Below are 20,724 nucleotides of genomic sequence, written 5' to 3'. Positions count from 1 at the left end.
ACATTGGACGGCAAAAAAAAAAAGAATGGATCCTAAACCAAATCAAGACTCACCTCTCACTTGAAGCCCCGATAATCAAACTGAAGCTCTTCCTTTGGACATATTCTAAAAGAACCGATTCATTGGAAAAGACCAATATGCTTAGTAGAGTTGAAGGTAAAAGAGAATGACCAGCTACAAGATGGATGGATACAATCAGAGGAAACAAACCAGCCGTTCAGAAGCCGAAGACCCAAACAGAAGACAGGATATTCAGGAGAAACACAATCCATATGGTCGCCAGGAGTCCGAAACAACTTGACGGCACTTGACTCATGCCAGTTGTACAATGTTATCCCTGCTAAAAACTATCATAGAAACCATTAAAGGTTTCTGGTGTCTAATAGTCACTAATGATATGTTGTGTCACCTGATGGGTTGATATCACAGAAAAGGATTGTAATGGTTTAACAGGTGATATGGGACTGATTCCACATGCATTTGATGATTTCCTAATGGAATCTAAAGGTGTCCTACATGAAACTAGTCGTCTCTTATGGCAACCATTAAGCCAATTCCCATAGGAAAGCAAAACCATCAGGTTTTAATCCTAATGGTTCTAATGGTCTACATTTTTTCAGCAGTGATTAGTGAGTAACACAATACAAGAACTTTGAACTACCAGTCATTTTTCATCTAATCACTAATCTAGCCAACTCCAGAGCCTGTAGCCTGACCTGAACAGGAACCAGCAACATTAGGTGTGGTCCTAGTAAGTCAAAGTTGCTCTGAATAGCATTAGCATAGCATCTCATACAGAGATAAACACATCAGGAAGAGAAGTCTAAGGCCAAACCACAGCTGTTCTGAGGTCAGCTGAGAATCAGTCACTGCTGATAGTATACACTCATCACTGTTTTCATACTGGATCTCATAAAATGCTTCAAAAACTAAAAGACCTCAGTGTCCTCAAGTTGCGTACATGATGGGGCCCCCAATAGCAAGAATACACTGGGCCAGCGTTGGCCCTCCAATGGCAAAGCTGGTGATCCTGACTTTTTGCTCAGCGTTTCCCAGGCGGCCCACTGGTGGTTAAGCAAAGGTCACTTTTAATCACTCATTTTCCACTCACAGTCTAATTTCCTTCATTTTTCCTTCATTTCTTTCTTTCATTATGCTTTTAATTTTAATCTAGCACAGTGTCAGCAATAACATTTCAACAAAATCATTATATATTAGACCAAGTCATTATTTAGTTATTTATTTATATTGCAATTGTTTGTAATATTTGTCCTAGTTCGTTTTACAAAATAAAAGGCTGTGAGCATTTAAACTCTGTTTGAGAAGATTAAAAACTAGTTAGACCTTTTACGCTGGACAATAGTCTGGGTGGTCCAAGGGTGGACGAGCAGTGGCAAACAGTCAGCAGGGTGCCGACCTTATCAAGCCAGCTGACTGATATTTGCTCGCTATCTGGGGCCTGACAACCTGCTCTGCACATTTTAGTGTTTGCCCCGGTCTCAACACACCTGATCCAACAGATCTGCTAATTAACAAGCCCCTCCTGAGTTGACGTGGGTGTGTTTTGGCAGGAAGTGGGAACCAGGACTTGGGAACCACTGGCTTAGAGCATAATGATTTGGTTGGCCATAACACAGCGACACTCCCAGAAAACAAATCACATTTAACTATCTTAAAAAATGCAGCTTAATAAATATTATTTGTATTTTTTTTATTACTATTTGATTGAGTAGGCATGTGAGAGCTACGTCTCAGAGCAGGATACGGCATGTTCAGAACGGCACTGCTTCCACATTAAAGCTCAAGAATGGAGATACTGACCCTTCTGAGGTTCGGACCTCGGTGTCCTCATAGCTAGTTAACGGCCATGATCTTACCATCGTATAGCTTACTTCATATGTAGCTCACTGAAGTGTACTGGGTAAGTTATTGATGTGGTCATTATTCTATGAAGCTTAACAGAACAACAGCATTATTAACCACATTTTTAAATAGTTACACTCTGTAAAACTGAAAGCGATTTCCTCATGATTTTCATTATGTTATGTGGAAAAATGTGTTGAACTGTGCTGTGCTCTGTGCTGAACTGCTGATGTAGAGATTTATTTAGGTGTTTTTAATTTTCTTCCTTAATGTAAAAGGCCAGTGTTAGCTGCTTTCTCATGCAAAATAAACATGAGCAATGTTAATGTTTTGAGCTGTGTTCACTCACAGGCTGATTATTGAGTGCAGTGTCAGAGCATAACTGGTTGGTAACAACCCTGATGACAGATTTTCATCATGAAACTGTTCACACGAAGTAGTAACTTTTCTGTGGTGAGTGTTTTATTAATGATAGCTGACTGTCTTAGTTTGTTTAACTGGGCTGATCAGAAGGGTGGCCACGCACATGGAAGGGTGGCACCGGCCACTCCTGGTCACCCCTTGGCTACGGCCCTGGTGCAAAGGCCCCAATATATAAATTTGCGGTCTCAATATATTAATTTGTGGCCATGCATTATTGAAAACACTTCACTTTAGAGGCTCCATAAAAAGCTATAAAAGAACCATCTGAATCTGAATATGCTGAAATAACGAATACAAGATTCTTGAGGAAACCAAAAGTAGTTGTGTTATGCATCAGTGGATAGACAGCAACCTGTTTGGCTACGGCCCTGGTGCAGTGGCTTTAAAAGAAAGCCTCCATTTTTGTCTTATGGAAAAATGTGCAAACTTTGATTAAGCCATTATTTTTGAACTGTTGACGCTATACTGATTTGGCATCTTACACCTTACAGCTACACAAATTGACCATTTGTATCACAAATATCTTCTATATAAGTTTAAATACTGACTGTAGCTCATCTGTTGCCACCTCTGACCAGATATTACTTGGATGGTGGGCCGTTCTCAGCACAGCAGCGACACTAAGATGGTAGCGGATGGTGGTATGTGTGGCTACCTGCCCTCAGGAAGTAAAGAATTAGGTACCTATAAAAGAAGATACTGCTAAGTGCTTTCACATTTTCACATTTCTGCATGTTGATTCAGAAGTAAAGAATTAGGTACAGTTAAAAACATATATATATATATATATATATATATATATATATATATACATATATATACAGTATTTGGAGGGGATACATTAAAAAATTGTAGCAAAAAGCCTGGACATATACGCACATAGACCAAAATCAGGGGATCACATCACGACTGTCTAATCTAATTCCACTGAGTGACCAATAGGACTACAATAGGACCACAAAACTCTGCTTAATAACTAACTTGCAATCTTTTACATCTCTTAATCTCATAAACAGTATAACACTGGTCACTAACAGATCACACTAACAAACTAAATATACATTTCTGAAGGAGATACAGTGCCAGAAAATGACCTTAGAAGACCGCAGGTGCTAAATAAGGTGGCAACTTTTTTTGGTAACATTTATATAGGAGTTGGACTTTTGTCGTTTAATGTTTCCATGATTTACCCCAACAAAATGCTCAACATTTCAGTGCATGTTTAACTGCTGAACGTTCCATGATTTCCTTGATTTTATTCAAAACATTCAAAAAACATTCAAACAAGTAAGTTGTATCTTGAGCGCCACACCACATCTCACCAGCAGGTGGCAGTACAGCCAGGGAGAAACACAACTGTGTCGACCTTTCATGATGAAAAGATAAATATAAGCAAGTAACGTTAACGTGACATAAAGCAGACATTACTAAAGAAGTAGGTAGGATATTGTGCTGTAGCTTTCACATACATGAGATCAGGTGCATGAGCGTCACTTCAGTACAGTACAGTTTACAAATCCGTGGGCACAGTTTATAAACTGAGAGTACGGATTGCTAAACTGCGGGGACAGGTACGGAGCCCCGCTGGTGACATCCTGTATAAATAAAAATAATGCGTGGCCACGACTTAGTAAGGCGTGGGAATGAGATGATTAAGTCGTGGGCACGACTTAGTAAAGCGTGGGAATGGGATCCTAATGCGTGGCCACGACTTAGTAAGCCGTGATCTCGTTCCCACGCCTTACTAAGTCGTGGCCACGACTTAATCATCTGATTCCCACGCCTTACTAAGTCGTGGCCACGCATTAGGATCTCGTTCCCACGCGTTAATAAGGAGTGGCCACGCATTATTTTTATTTATACAGGATGTCACCAGCGGGGCTCCGTAGGGGACAGATTTTCCTTCTCACATTTTTTTTTCTCGTTAGTGACCCCTACGGGGCTCCGCAGATATACATACCCAGATGCCGCGTTGCCTGTTGTTCTCTATGGCGATAGGTCCGCCATGTTGGAGCGGTCAAGATCCGTTTGTGAACAAATTCACTTGTATTGAGAGGTGATGAGTCTCAGGATTAAATCGGCCACAAGTTCCTGTTTACTCAACCGATTTTCACCAAATTTGTTTTGTTATAATCCTCAGACACAGATTGATCTCGGTTGCGCGGACTGCTCACGGTAGCTTTTATTACTTTCATAACTGTTCGTGCTAATTAGCCGTCCGGACCAGCAGGACAGTGTTCAGTCTGCACCTGACGTGAGTTTAGCGCGAGCTCCGATAGAGGCACAATCAGCAAATCCATCAGCGCGTGAATCACTTCTAATCTTAATACACAGAAGGACGAGACTAAAATTGTTTTCCTATTCGCTAGTTTCTTATTCGAGTTTTCCCGTTCCACCTTAAATGGTGCAGTAGTCACTTTCTGGTACCTGAAACTGTACCATTTAAGGTGGAACGGGAAAATTCGAACAAGAAGCTGGCGAATAAGAACCTAATTTAAGGTTCATTTAAGAAGGTGCTAACGTTAATAGATCTATTATGAGTATGAGGCTACAAAGCATTAACCATCATTGTAAATAAATAACTACTACGTAAAGTTAAGATCCCCCGAATAGACTGTTAAATGAAATAAGCTGATTATAAAACCAGAGGAAAAAAAAACATGAACAGGTTCTTTGTGCCTCACCAACCACACGACACATAAACATGCCACAAACAATAAACATCATACAAACATTAGCGTGGATCGCTGCGTTCTGTCCGTTATATAATCCTATCCCGCTTTCTGAGTGCAATATTCTTTAAATAGTGTAATTTTGGACCGTATCTTTCTTAAACTGCCGCTCTGTAATGGTACTGAATGCAGTCCTGCAGCGACGTTGACCTCCCTAAAATGGCGGCGCCGTTGACGTGCCTGGCTGGACCCAGCGCGGCACTGGTTCACTTGGAGTCTTCAGTTTTTCTGAAGCTGGTCTGCATCGTCTTTCCTACACTTACCTACACTACAGGATGTCACCAGCAGGGCTCCGTACCACACAGCCTAACAGACAGTGAGTAGAACCTGAGTGACATAAAAACCCCTTTGGTACGTGAGGTTAGCCTACTGTTAATAAACTGCTGTAAAAGTTAGCACAGTCTAATGAGCTAACGCCACCTAGCTAGTGCTACACATAGCACTGCTGACCAGCTACCAAGCTCGCTAAACGGCTTAACTTTTTTTTGCATTTGAGCTGTTTACCCGGTATCCCTTTACATTTAACTTATGTTTTATATTTGGTTTCATAACAAAGCTGTGCAGCCCGTGACGTGATAAGTATTTGTAGTAAGGCGTGGCTACGACTTACTATATTGATGCCATAGTTACGTTAAGTTTCTCATAACTCTTCTCAATACAGTCATTTCTGCCCTCACTGTAGTATCTTGTGGCTTCAGTGTAGTAATTTGTGGTCTTAATATAGTCATTTGTGGCACCAATATATTAATTTGTAGCCATGCATTATTAAAAACATGGGCTCCATAAAAAGCTATTAAAGAACCATCTGAATTAGTTTAATTAAAGAATACAAGTTTATTAAGGAAACCTAAAGTAGTTTTGGTATGGGTCAGTGGATAGAGAGCAATCTGTTTGGTTGATCAGAGGCGCTCATATCACAGACAGCCAGATTTTCCTATGAAGATTTCCTATGATATGTTGTGTAATATTGTTAAAGTTAAATATGTACCATTCACTCCTCAGTCCATACACTCCATGTGTGGAAACTAAGCTGCAAAATTCATTTTTTGAAAAAACAGCACATTTACATATATCTTATTTAGCCTTAACCAGTTTAGCTCCACCCTTTCGCACTGAAGTTATAAGAGAATCTATTTTTATTAAATAATTACATTTGTACATAAGCAGCATACAGCAGAACAAATATAGTTAAGTCAGATTAAAAACTGCATAAACAAAAAATGTAATAATTTTAAACAACAAAGTTTAAGCAAAAAAAAAAAAGAAAAAAGCCAGGTGAAAGAGCACGTTTTTACAAAAATAAATTAAACAAGGTGCGTATATTCGCAGCTTTTTGTTTTTGGAGAGGGTAATAGAAGTTTTGTTCAACTTCTATTTCAGATTTGAGAAAACCTGGTTTGGAATGAATAAATTTACGTTTATGAATATGAAATTTTGCCAGAAGAATGATCAAATTAATAATATAATATTCTTTAACTTTATTCTTTTTATAATGACTGAGGCCAAACAACTCATTAACCAAAGACAGATTAAAGTCAGGGTCAATACAATCCATGATAAATCTACATACATCCTTCCAGAGCATTTTTGTGTGGGAGCAGTTCCGGTTATGAGGAGAGTCCCAGTCCAGAGTGCTTTTTTAAATGACACACAATGCAGGGCAGCCAATCAGAACAGAGATCGTTTACATACATCGGTATTAACGGCACAGTAACAAAAACAGCTGTTTAATTCTGTAGGATAAAGAGAGGTTGTAAAATGGTCAAACAATTGTACCCATGGCTTAAATAAAAAGAAAACAATTATACGTTATATTATATTATAAGTTCTGAAAATTGGGAATCTTGGGAAACATAACATAAACAGAAATGATGTACATACAGTTTGGCTGTGGGAAAACTGTGACCAGAAAGAAAGAGAAATCTGTAAAATACATGACGTTTAAAACCATTAACATCTTCCAAAAAGCAGGTCAAATCTGTTGTTCACAGATGAATTCTTATGCGTCAAAAGCTCTCATCAGCAGCAAAAACAAAAAGGCCAGATTACAAGTTTCAAAATTACAGTTTCAACACAGTCAGAATGTTTGAAAAGAAAAAATGCAGTAAACATGGTGGAAGTGCTCCACTGGCACAGCACAGCCTCTAAATAGATTTGTTAAATGAGAATTCAACCAGTTTCTCGAAATTTCTGCATAATTCAGTCACTGAGCTGTGAAGTAGTTCAGACTGATTCAATGTGAAATGGTTAACTGTATTTACTATCCAGAGCAACCAGTTTAACTTACAACTGTCCTCTGACTTTTATGTCGTCGCTGTCAGATGAAAACGTTGTCTTCAATAAAGGTGGTCTAACAGAGGAAGAGAAACGTTCTCAACTTTTAGTGGAGGAACTATTTGGTCCATGTCATTTTGGGCCGTTTCTGTTGGTGCATTCAAAATGAAATGTTAACACCGTCTACATGGTAACTGGTGATTTCAAATTCTGCAAAAAAAAAAACAGAGGAAAATGAGTAAAAAGGAGATAGAAGGTTTTGTCCCGACAGTGATGATTTGTAATGTTGATAATAGTAAAATATTGTTAAATTTAAAAGTTTTTTTTGGAGCCTATGTTGCCTAACAATTTCCCACCAACCCACAGTACATTTAGTGTTCATTTTCTTGAAGACAGTTAATTTTAGGAAATTTTAGCTGTTCTTTGATGAGCTTCATACAAACTAACTTAGAAGTTCATCTTGTCTGCAGTGATAATAGCTACTGAAAACCTTTTTGTAAGGACGTGTTATTATAAGAGGAGCAAAAAACCCCTTTTTAGTCTAGTCCTAGGCTTAATCAGGGTCTGTGATACTGGCCAGGAAAAGAAATTAATTAACAATCACTTTCATTCTGTTTTGTGTTTTGGCTCCACATTTAGTTCATCACTGCCACCTGCTGGAGCGGAGAGGCTTTGGGAGGATGACCCCGGTTGATGTTCTTCAGTTCAGGATCACACAGTCAATTTCCTGACCATATCTGAGGTAACTGCATCAGTGTAACTGAAACATCAGAGCACAAACATCACGGCCAGCTTTAGATGTCTGACTGTGCTTCACTCTCTGTATATCGTCACTGTTGAGATGATATTTTGTATCTAAAATTTTGTGTAATTGTGTACATGTGTACAGTTAAATGCAAAAGTTTGTGCACCCCTGGTCAAATTAATGTTCATTTGCTGAATTTAACATATTGGAAAAAAATAAAACATTAAATGTGGCCCTTAAAAAAACATTATGGGAAAGTTAATAATGTGTATATTTGTGTACTAAAGTTAGGACAAATTTCATAATGTATGTTTTTTTTTTCAATATGTTAAATTCAGCAGATACATAGAAATTATGTGCTACACTTAGCAAAAAAAATGCCATATTTAAGGAGGGGGGGGGTCACCCTCTCAGTTTTTCTTCCACTTGATCGAGGAAGGAATGTTTTAGACGGCTGTGGTTGGCTGAGAGTTGTGTTAGTTATAACTTTTGCAAATGGTCAGTTGAATTATTTGCACAAATGTCATTAATCAACTCCTCACTCCAGCACGGCTCCCTCCTTCCCAGCCGTAGTGTTATTAGTAAACTATTAGTTAAATATGCAACAACATTACATTTATGGCATTTGGCAGACGCTCTTATCCAGAGCGACTTACAATTTGATCATTTTTACACAGATAGGTGAACGTAGTGTTAGGAGTCTTGCCCAAGGACTCTTATTGGTATCGTATAGGATGCTTGCCCAGGCAGAGATTGAACTCCAGTCTACAGCATAGAAGGCAGAGGTGTTACCCACTACACTACACCAACCACCATTATCATTTTTCTTCATTCATATTTTGATATTGGATATTGAGTTCTGAACCCAGTAATGAGAATCTAATTGAATCATGAGCTTAGTACATCGCTACCCATAGGTTTAACATGTTTACTGCTGTACAAATACATTTTCCAGACTACTCCTTATTCTGCCACAAATAAATCCATGAGAAACATTCACAATGCCTTCTGCAGGCCGACCCATTCAAAAGATAAAGTTGCACATTTAATTGTTTTTGAAAATAGCTTGACTAGGTTTTTGCTCTCGACGTCCGATGTTCTAACAATTTGTCCTACCCATCAAGTGGTCCTACTGAGCATGCACATATCCTTACTATAGCGTAGTAATGTTAATTCAGCCTTATTTTAAGTCTGTTGTACAGGCTATTGCATTGTACAGCTTAACATAACTACTTACTACCTGATAAGGTGATTAAGACTATCAAATTATCCTGTTCATTCTTTCAATACTGGTGACATTTTCTGATAAAATGATTTAGGCTATCAAAGTATCCTACCTATACATTTCAATGCTGGGAGCATTTTTGATGCTATAATTTAGGCCGAATGTCCTACCTACAGTTTTATGTCAGTAGCTACTTATAAATATGTGCTGTGATAGACATTTCCACAGTGTAACACAGTTTATCAGAGCCCTGTTCAAGAGTACCAGCTGAACAGCAGAGCTCAAACCTGGACTGTCCGGTCCAACACTGGACACCTGGCAAGCTTAGCTGTACAGAGCTGTTTGAATGCTTTCAGTTTAGAAATGCTGCAGTTTTTGTAAGAGCTGAAAAGTAAAAACATTCCTTTTAAAGCTGCTCTCATCTCCTCCTCAGCCTATTTAAACCTCTCCAGTATGCTGTTTGTGTTTGTGTCATGTCAGGGGCAGCGGGGGAGACCTGTCACTAATTTTATGCATAAATGCATATTTTTTGAAAAATAAAAACATTTTAGTGACATTCTAGGTATCAATAAACCCATTTTTCTGCTGGGTTTGAATAGAAACGTTCAGCATAGCTATAGTGTTTTTCTGAGATGAAGCTGCAGTTACAGGTCTGTGGCCAGCAGGTGGCTAAAAGAGCCACAAGTAAGCTCTCTCTCTCTCTCTCTCTCTCTCTCTCTCGCTCTCTCTCTCGCTCTCTCTCTCTCTCTCTCTCTCTCTCTCTCTGCCCTAGGAGACAAGGAGCCAAGTTCACAGCACGGAGCATCCCAGTTCCGTACCATACTGCTCCACTGTGTGAGCGTGCCTGTGAATGTTTGTGTGCTACGACTGCCATCCCCCTCCTCCTCCTCCTCCTCCTCCACTACCTCCTCCACCTCCCCTCTCCTCTCCTGCACTCTGCTGCCAGCTTCATCCCTCGCTCCGTCAGGGTTGGGGGTGTGTTCATGGTAAGCACCCAGCCCTTCTCTCTCTCTCTTTTCCTCTCTCTCTGTCAACCTCTCTCACCCTCTGAAACACTGCTACTCCCCTGGCAGTGCTCATTTCTTTTCCATCCTTCCGTTTGCCTCCTCCGTTGCTGTTTCTGATGAATCATTCCCGGCTGCGTCTGTGCTGAAGCCGGAGCCTGTTTTTTTTTCCTTCCTCCGCCGCTGTGCCGCTCCAGAGATGACATGAGATGAGAGGAGGACTGGAGGGGGGAGATGCTGAATCGTCTGCGTGAAATGCTGGGCATGACAGCACATCCGTTCTCGTTTCAGAGCGTGTGCCGCGACTCACACAGCATGACGGAGGATCCGGCGGCCGCCCGGCCGCAGCACGCAGACTGAAAAAAGACGCAGCGCAACCCTGGATCGTGCTCTCGCGGTAGGTTTCATCTCCTGCATCCATTCCCACCTGATCTGTTCTCCTCTTCTCTCTTCAGCCAGGGCTGCTCTTTTCCCTCAGGATCAGGGATGTTCGGTGCGTTTGGAGAAGCTGGGATTACCTGTTAATGATCTCGATCGGGGCCTGCTGGGCTGTTTGTCAGCAAGTTGTCAATAAGAGCTGCAGATGCCGGTACAAAAGGGAGATCTTGATAGAATGGCGCCTTGGCTGTAGCAGCTTGTCGTCTACATTTTGCAGTAATATTGTTAATGGGCTTATTTTTAGATTCTAATGAGAGTGAGAGCCATTTGTGATGCTGAGTGCTTGTTCTCTTCAGCTGCTATCTCTGGTGTCTCCTCCTATTTCTGATAGCATGTCCTTTTTTGGAGTGCGTTCAGGTTTGTGTGTCAGGTGAAAGAAATAAGATGCTGCACTTGGTATCATACAAATGCATAAGACAGTTCTCTCCAAGTTTAATCTTCATAGTCATGTGATGGGGCAGCAGGGTCATGTAGAGGCTATACAGTGGGAAATTTTTTAGGAATAGTTACATTTCAGATCTGTCATTGATTATTGTTTTTATAGACCTTGCTTCAATGATGTGTCATGTTTTCTCTCTAAAACTGTTACAGATTTGTCCTAAAAGTGATACAGCTCAATTTTGCATGTTGTTTTTTCACATTATGTTGACACCTAAAAGCTCAGTTTGTTGTCTGTATGCAAAAAGCTGGATTTAATGGCTTTCTAAACATTGTAACCACTTTTATAAGCACTTGGCACAGACATATGGAAGTGATTCACTGCACTTTGAACTGTTTTCACAGGTCTTGAGCCCAAAAAAGACACACAAACTTTGTACCACAGCTCTTTAAATTTCAAATTTCATAAGAGACCAACTACTTTTTGGTTGTAATTACTGCAAATAGTTTTGTGGTTTACTGAAACTATGTGTGGTGGATTGCTTTTCTAGTTTCAGTCCTGTAGAGCTGCACAATTTAGTGTTTTCTGTATTCTAACTCACCTAACTGCAAAAATAGTAACTGATTACTTCAGGGAGGTGTGTTAAAGGAGGTAAAACATTAAGCTGTGCAGCAAACTGGCCCACCAGCTTTGCAATCAGAGAACTGTGATGTGTAATAACATTAATGTATTTCTTATGTAACACAAAATGACACGTTTCTCCATCAGAATCAATACATTTGAATGGTGAGTACATTCAAATAATCAATGACCTGGCCTCAGGGCCGGAATGCATTTAAATGATCTCCCTGGCGTAACCTCACATTTATTAATGAAGCTGTTCCAGTAATTATAAGTGCCAGTGGGAAACACAGTTCATTTCCATTCATTTCAGTTATGTCTCGAAAGCAGAACATGCTGAGTCATAGTGCATATATGTGATTAAAGGGTTAATTTAGTCTTGTGTCCAGATTCTCCCAGACCGACTGATTCTAATACGAGAAGATGGGGTTTCTTTGGCTATACATGACATAATAATTATAAGAATATTAATAATAATAATAATAATAATAATAATAATGCATTTTATTTTGAGCACATTTAAGAGGACCCAGACACTGTGCAAGATATTACAGTAATAAGAAAATGATAATAGTGACATTTTAATAACATAATAAGGAGTTCAAAACAGTGCAAATTTTAAGCAGAGCTTTTATGAACCCACTGAACTCACTGATTCTGAACCTTTTCGGAAATTTTCAAGGAGAGGCTTCTGGGTGTCATGAAATCAGACTGCAACAGAAGTGAATCAGTCTGGTCTACCATTGACTCCGTAGTTTTCCAAGCAGGATCTTGCGTTTGTCTTATAGAATGATTTCATGTTTTTCATTCAGTACATGCATTGGTATTTGAGGCTGGATGTGATGTGGGAGGTGACCTGTGTTTGTCTGCATTTTGTGCTTTAGTAAGAGCTTAGTGAAGTATGGCTTTAGCCTCTTGTAAGTAATAGAGTTGTACTATAGGCTTGACTGTGAAGTGCCAGGAGGAGTTTTCCCTTCATCTTAGCCAATGATCCACTAAATATATCCAGTTCAATTGGGCAGAGCTGATGGCCATCTTTCATCACTCTTTCAGAGAGACTCGAGAGAAGGAGAGTTTTACCTCCAGCCATGCTGCAGGTGTTACACTTTATCTCCACAGGGGAGATAAAGGACAGGATTTAAATGCTCCAGACTGTTGGAGAATTCAGATTTTATTCAGAATACTTATATATGGCCACGTCTTTTTCAGCAAAAAAAATCTTACAAAATCATATCAAAAAATAATGATAATCTGAAAACGTCCTGTAGTAGTAGTAAGCATAATAATAATAATAATAATAATAATAATAATAACAATAATAATAATAAGCCTTCCATTGGGAGACTTGCTTTGACTTTTTCGAAGAAATCTGCAGGGATATTTTTCCACACTTCCAAAGTTCAGTCTAAGAAGTTGGTTGGATTTTCTGCTTCTCACAATCTAAGTAATTCCAAACTCATTTAGTTATGTTGAGGTCTGGACTCACATCCACCCTGAAGCAAGAGTGGAGCTCTTTCTCAAAGATGGAAGCCTACAAGGTCTTGCCCTGTTATTAAGAGTGCCATTTTCTCTATATCTTTCAATCATTTCTCCTGTTTTGTGTTTTCCTCCTCTTATTTTCCTTCAATGCAAGTGGATTATCTTGTTTATCTTTTTAATATGCTGCCTAATGCCTGAGACTTTGTTTTACTTCAATTAGGAATGAGATTTTGTCTAAAATGTATTTTTTGAAACACATTCAGGACAAAATATAATGCAAATACAAAAAGAATGCAGAATAGTACCCAAAGTAACCACCACTGTTTTACCATTGTCAACAATACAACTATTCAAGACGTGTAGGTTTTGGAGAGTAAATAAAGTGGCAGTATTTGTGTTGTAGACATTGTGACCCCTGGTTCCTTTCATTATCAGTGATAGGAGTTGGTAAGTGTCTGTATAAGGAACCATTTCACCTCAAGCTACTCTGTGTGTGTATATGATCCAACATAAAGTAGCCTTAATGTGAGGCAAAACATGGTCACAGATGCTCCAGTTATAGCTTGTATGTTTGTTATGTTATTCGGTTCAGTATTTTAACTGAAATGTTGTTGAGCACATACTGGCTTCCTGTTGTGACTTTGTATGCATGACAGGTTGCTTTATACTGCTACAGACAAACACAGCAGCTCCACCACACTGTCTGTTTCATGAAGTGACCTGCACTATTTGTTACACACCATGAACTGTCAAAAAGGACACAACAGGGGCAGTTCCTTCAGGAGCCCGAGGCAGCTGTACTAAAGCTCCATTTCCTTTCACTCACCACTCCAACCAGCACTTAGCTGTGCTTCTTTAAAGCAGTGGTAAGCTTCTGGTTACATGCACTCGGTCTGCACCTAGAGAGTCAGAATTGTTTGATTCCATGGGTCCAAATGACAGTAATGGGAAAGAACCTGAGCCTCTAGCTGTAGTATTATTAGATTATGGCCAGTACGTTTAAAATATTGTTTAGTCAATAGTGAAATGATTTTAAAAGGATTTCTCTGATAAACGTTCGCTAATACTGCATGTAGTATACACATGATTTCTCATGTCCTCTTAAGCAAAAATACCTTTGCTTCATCTACATTGATATGTTTACATGTATGTTGGGTTTCTATTTAAAGGTCCCATATTAGATAACACCAGATTTTCTTTTTTGTGAAATAATGCCCTTTTTGAAGTCATTGGTTTTGCAATATCATGAGAACCAGCTCATTTCCATGTAGCCTATATAAATCACTGTTTTTGGAACAAAAACCATGTATCTCCAAAATGGTAACTTTACAGGAGAAGGAAAAACATACTTTAAGTAAGTCATTTTGGGTCATTCTATTGGTCCATTTATCATGAAGTTTACCAACAAAGTAAAGGACAACAGGCATTTTCAAATTATGTCATAAGCTGAAAAAATGTACACATATTTATATATATATATATATATATATATATATATATATATATATATATATATATATATATATATATATATATACACACACACACATTTGCTCTAACCATGTGTCTTCCTCTCTTAAGTGAGCCTGGGAATTCACAGCCAACAGTCAACTTCACCACATGAAATCTAATTTTTTTCTGTAATTTCTATGTTTTAATGTTCTGACTTTTACACTTGAGAAGTGACAGTACATATAATCCTGATTTTAACCACAAAGAACACGAGTAAATGCTTTTTCTGAGTGCCTCCAATCTCTTTTTTTCACAGAATATAGTAGCACTTTTATTGCCATTCAGAAGCGAACAGTCAGTAAAAACAACTGACATGGTGGATTCAGACAGGACTAAAATCAAGCTGGTAAAAATTATGTTATCACACCTTCCCACATAAAATGAATCCTGTTTGAATAGTGCTTTTAAGGCACAGCAAAAAAAACAGCCTGTTTAATTCTGAAGGATGGAGAGAGCTTGAAAATGATCATATAAAATGAATTGTGACCATTTTTGGTATGTAAACCCACAGAGATGTTATAAATAGACCACAAGGGGAAAAAATAAAACACAAGAAAAATGTAGGATACCTATAAACAAACATCCCTGTCTCCCATCTACATTAACATTTACTGTTTTCATAAAAAAATGTGTTTCAATTTAAACTCCCTCCTCTTGCTATATCTGCATCTGCACTTTAAAGCTGTTAAAACTGTATTCTTTCTTTTCTCTTTTCTGTTTTGTCGTTTTATCTTTTCCCATTACTGGAGCATCTGTGACTGACTGTGTTTTGCCTCACATTATGGTTACTTCGTGTTGGATCATCAACAACTTCTAATAGAGTCCCAGTGCAGTGGAACAGCCTGCATATTTGATTAGATTTTTCTTATCTGGTAGAGTTTGCAAGCTGTTGTTTTCTGTCAGATTCCCTCAGTCCTACTGTTTGGGGAAGCAATGCAGTGTTTTTTTTTTATGATTTATTAGACAAAGTATTAAATATGGGCATTGCTGCAGGGAACAGATGAAGTGGTTGGGACGTATGGCTTTATTCTCAGGCATCCAGGATCTGGGCCTATTAATTGAACAGCATTTCAGCTAGTTTTGAAAAAAAAGAACTGCAGTGCATAAAACCAGAAATGTTCAAAATGTGTGGCATGCGTATCACTGTGGACCTGTATTAATGTATTAGTGATCCATTAATTGAATTATTTGACCTCAAAATGCTGCAAAAAAGTCTACTCTTCTACCTTTATAACAAGATTCCTTTACTGATGTTGTCACATTTGTTTTGATTTTGAAAAACCGTGATTTCACAGTGTCAAAAATTCATATAATTTAATTTTGTTTGTCTCACAACCTACCATTTTGTGAAAGAAAACACATGAATAGGAATATACTTCACAGTTCTTTTGCTTTTTTATTATTTTCTGACCAATTTCAAATTCTGAATATATGTGTGCTCATCCAACTACACAGACGTCATGGAGCTTCTTTTATATGGTGATAGAAAACACAGTAGCATACAGAAAACTCATTCAGTTCCAATGCCCAGTGCCAAGTGTTGGCAAGAGGGGTATAGAGCCCCCCCATCTCTGGGTTTAGCAATGGACCTGCATTAGAGTGGTGGAGCGCCATCCAGTACGTTTGGGATGAACTAATCATCCAACATCAGTAGCTGACCTCTCTAATGCTCTTGTGGCTGAATGCAATCAGATCCTCATAGCAATGTACCAACATGTACTGCAAAACCTTCCCAGAGGAGTAGAAGCTGTTACTGCAACAAAGGGGGACAAACTCCCTTTTGTCTCTCTTTCTTGATTTCAGGAGAAAAGAATGCGCAGATGTCTATAAACCTTTTATACGGTGTATTTAAAGGTTGGTCATGGTAGATTATGCTGTGTTGACCAAGCAACTGTGCACATGGTCTCTAAAGAGTGGGCGTGTTCTCAGGTGTTAACTGACACATGGAGGATTACTTCACTGCTACATGCAGCTACACACTGACACACTTCAGTTTATAAAGAGATTTCACATGAACACTGACTCAAAATGTCATTTTAAACAGGAAGTTAATATGATGTTCTGAATCTGGTGTTCTCTCACAAAGGCATACCAAGGACTTGACATTTCTTTTCTTTCAATTCTTTTTTTGTCGTGGAAATGTCAATCATTCTCAAGAGGCACTGCACGGTACAGACTAAAACTAATGAAGCTGGTTTTCTGGGAAGAGATGAAGTCTGGCCTTGGGTAATAAGAACTTCCAGTTGCTCAGTAACTGAGCCGTTTAATCCAAGATTGGACTTAATGTGTCTGGAAAAACGACCATTTGTGTATTATAGTTGTTGACACTCTACGTAGAATTCCATCGACATGGTCTTTATTATGAGAAGCATTTTCATTAGTTAAACAGTCTAATGGGAATTAGTATTCCAGATGATGTGGCCGTTGCTGTGTTTCCCTGCCCTGCCTGGCTGTGTGCCTGACTGACTGGTTGAAATTCAGCTCATGTTTTGTGAAAAGCTGTCTTTTCTTCCACTGTCAGAGGGCAGAGAGTGAAAGAGAAAAGTCACATCTATTACAACCACTAAATGACAGCAGACGGAGAAGGGCAGGGCAGCGTGCAGAATATCTTACTACCAGCTTTAGCAAAACATTTCCCCTCATGACTTCACTCCGGTTGAGCTGTCAGGGGAATTTACCCTTAATTACGAGTCAGTGTAACTCACTAAGTGCTGTTAGTTTTCAGAAACAGAAAAACACCAGATAGACAGTGAATTCTGTGCCCTTTCAGAATATTCATAGTATGAGTGTAGTTTCCATTGGGAATAACTAAATAGGGTAGATGTGCAGTCCGTGTGTCTTTTGGTCATTCAGTTTTTATGTCTAAACCAGTTTTGAAGAACAGGAATTCTCATTTTTGGTTCTGTTAATGTCAGTGGAAATATCAAGAAATAGCTTTGCTTTATATTTTCACAAACTAATCATAGAATTAAATCACAATAAACAGAAGTAGAATAAAGAGTCGTACTTTTCTCATCCAGATTTAAAGTTTCCTATCACTTTAACTAGAAGTAAATGTGTAGAGTGCACGTTTGGTCACAGAAGCTCAGAATTCAGGCAGTCGTGGTTAAAAAAATTACAAACACAGGAAAGATTATCTGCATCAGCAGCTGATCTGAGGAACACAAAGCCCTCCGTTAAATGGTGGGAGTCCAGTTTCTTCCCTATATTGTTTCGTAGTTTTGCAGATAGAGCAAACAATAATACATTAATACTAACAGGCTTGATTTCTGTGATTTCTGAGCTTCTGTGACCATACATGCACTCTGCATGTTTATTTCCAGTTGAAGTGTGAAATGTTTAAATATGGATGAGTGAAATATGACACTTTATTCCATTGTTGTTAGTTTGCTATTTGATTTTATGATTAGTTTATTAGCTATTTCGTTATTTTTCCACAGAAAATAACAATCAAAAACGAGAATTCACCCATTTTCCCGTTTTTTATTACTGATTTTGAAATGAATATCAAGTGAACAAAATATCCACGTTCTCTGGCTGCACAGCTAACACAGAATAATTTTATGTAGTTAAGCAGATTCCAGGAGAATTTTTCTTTACATGTTCTCGCAAAAAATAAAATCTTGGCAAATTAAATAATCTTAAATCTTGTAGATATACCTAATCTTTTCCATTTAGAGATTGTTGTAATAAGATTGTTTAACTTATTTCTAGATATTTTGTACTTAAGTCATTTTATTAAGTGAAATTATCTCACTGTGTTGACAGATAATTTTGCTTGTTTGTGGCATATATTTTGTAACCTGCAATACTGTCTGCTAATATAGTGTGATGTGAAAAAATGTCTAGACATAAGTAATCTTACGTATTTAGATTGGAAAGTTTGCCTGTTTTAAACAACATAGGGTTAACTGTATGTTTGCAACTGTTACACCTAATCCTCCCTCCATCTGTGCTATTACCTCTAGAGATCATAGGCCCTAACTTTGTAGTGTCCCCCACTTTTGAAACCAAATGTCGTTACTAAATAGTTCAATTAATTTGTGCAATTAATTCTCATTTTTAGATAATTAATGGTCCTTCATGTTTTTAGTGCACTGTCCATATGGCATGAGTAATGGACTATTATTCACATATTACAGTGCTAAACAATGCATTTCAGACAAATTTTGTTTTTGGAACGTGCAATTAATCACACACACACACACACACACACACGCATTCTCACATTTACTTCCTCCTCTCTCTACCATGACTCTAACTGAAATTGCTTGTTGCCTATATTTCCTCTTGATTCACAGTTTAGCAGGTACAGTACAAAACTTTATTCTACAGGTGACCGATGAACAATGCTCTGTAAAAGTGTGGCAGTTCTTTGATTTCCTTATGAGCCCTTAAACAAATAAAGCCTGTCTCACTCACTGTAACCTTACATCAAGACTTTAGTTTAATGGTGTTGGAGGCAAATGAAAAAACAAAACTATTTTATTGCTCAAATGTTGCTGTTTGCTGGCTCAGGAGAATCAGTGGTGTTACTCCTAAAATTCCTTAAGCAGAAATACCATTAGACAAAAAGCAGACGTGAGATACAAGACAGAGATAAATAAGAATGAGAATTTAGTTGCAGATAAATATGAACATTATTATTAGCAAATCTGAGTGCAAAGTATGACTTTATTGAGCTCTTCACTAAAACTCAAGAGGAGACAAAAGAGCTCCTTTTGGGTTATTTTTCTCTGAAGAAATATCTGAGCAGCAGGAGACTTAAAGGGGAATTCTGCCAAAATTTCTGCATAATTTAATCATAAAGATATAAACAGTCAGTCAGAGTGGTTTGATGTGAAATGAGTCAGAGTCAGAATTGTTCAGAGTGGTGCTCATAAGAAACCATTGTTTGAAGTGTTACATGAAATGGTTATGAATATGCTGTCTGATGCCCAAGGCATTGTTTTATAAATGTTTTGAGAGAAAGCTTTGCTATACATGTGTATATATATATATATATATATATATATATATATATATAAATAATATATATATATATATATATATATATATTATATTTGCCAACAGTTTACAATTTATTACTATTACATGTAAACCTTAACATTACATATAAAAACCTCAAAAGACCTAAAAGACGCATAAGTTCACTTGTTCGCTGTTTTAGCTCTGGTTTCACATGCATTGTAAAGAAATCTGAAATGACAGATTTTTCTAGAAAGCACCATTTCATATCAGACCACTCTGATTGACGTCATTTACCTTTCACTAATTGGATTGTGCAGAAATTTTGAAAAACTGGTGGAATTGCCCTTTTCATCCTGACATTCTATCACGTCATTGCTGTCTAGGAGAAAAACGAGATATTAAGGAGATCTCTTTTTTATTTTTATTTTTTACAGGTTGGCAGATTTTGGTAGTGTAGTGGTCACTGAACCTTTGTGAGATCATGTATCCGAGCGAACGTTTATGATGCCCCTAATGGAGCCACTTACAGTAATGTTTTTATAACTGCACACATCAGAAGAAGAATTCATGCAATGGAATTTGAGGCCTTTTAGTAGTTTTAAGGGGAGTCATTCTGTTTAATGCATGGACAGTGAAGAGCATTATGTCTGTAAGTGCATGCAAGCTGCTGTGCATTGTTAGCAAATGTTTGGAGTTTATGAAGAATTAGATTTGTGGGCCAGGTAATATTACAGACTGTAATTTACAGTCTTGTATGAACTGAGTTATGGACTAATGCATTGGCTAATAAAGTTCTATGTAACCATCTGCTTCTCTGCGTTGGTGCTAGTGTTTATGATGGAAATATCAGGCCTTGGCTAACACGAATGCACGACTGAAAGCAATGTAACAAGAGAGAAGGGTGCGTATAAAGAGATTTAGTGGCTGAGGGAGGAAGGGCTCGCCCTGTTCAGCTAAACCCCTTGAAACGAGCAGAGTCAGTCGAGTTAAGGGATAAGTGTGTGTTCTGGAACCTCTCTGGTTTGGTTCTATTGCATTTCCACAAATCTCACCTCTCC

At 38.2% G+C, this 20,724-nt stretch overlaps 1 protein-coding gene across 1 annotated transcript in view; it reads left to right on the top strand.

Annotated features, from left to right (window-relative positions):
• The first annotated feature begins 10,328 nt into the window (after positions 1-10,328).
• jakmip3 (Janus kinase and microtubule interacting protein 3) overlaps positions 10,329-20,724 on the top strand; it is an 82,931-nt gene continuing 72,535 nt past the window's right edge. The window contains exon 1 of the mRNA XM_036572045.1: positions 10,329-10,663. The gene's annotated coding sequence lies outside the window, so the exon portion shown is untranslated. The remainder of the gene's footprint in view (positions 10,664-20,724) is intronic.

This window comes from Colossoma macropomum, unplaced genomic scaffold (genome assembly GCF_904425465.1).
Source record: "Colossoma macropomum unplaced genomic scaffold, Colossoma_macropomum, whole genome shotgun sequence".
NCBI classification, from domain to species: Eukaryota; Metazoa; Chordata; class Actinopteri; order Characiformes; family Serrasalmidae; genus Colossoma; species Colossoma macropomum.
The sequence above is the reverse complement of the archived record's forward strand: the minus strand, read 5'-3'. Positions and strand labels throughout refer to the sequence as shown.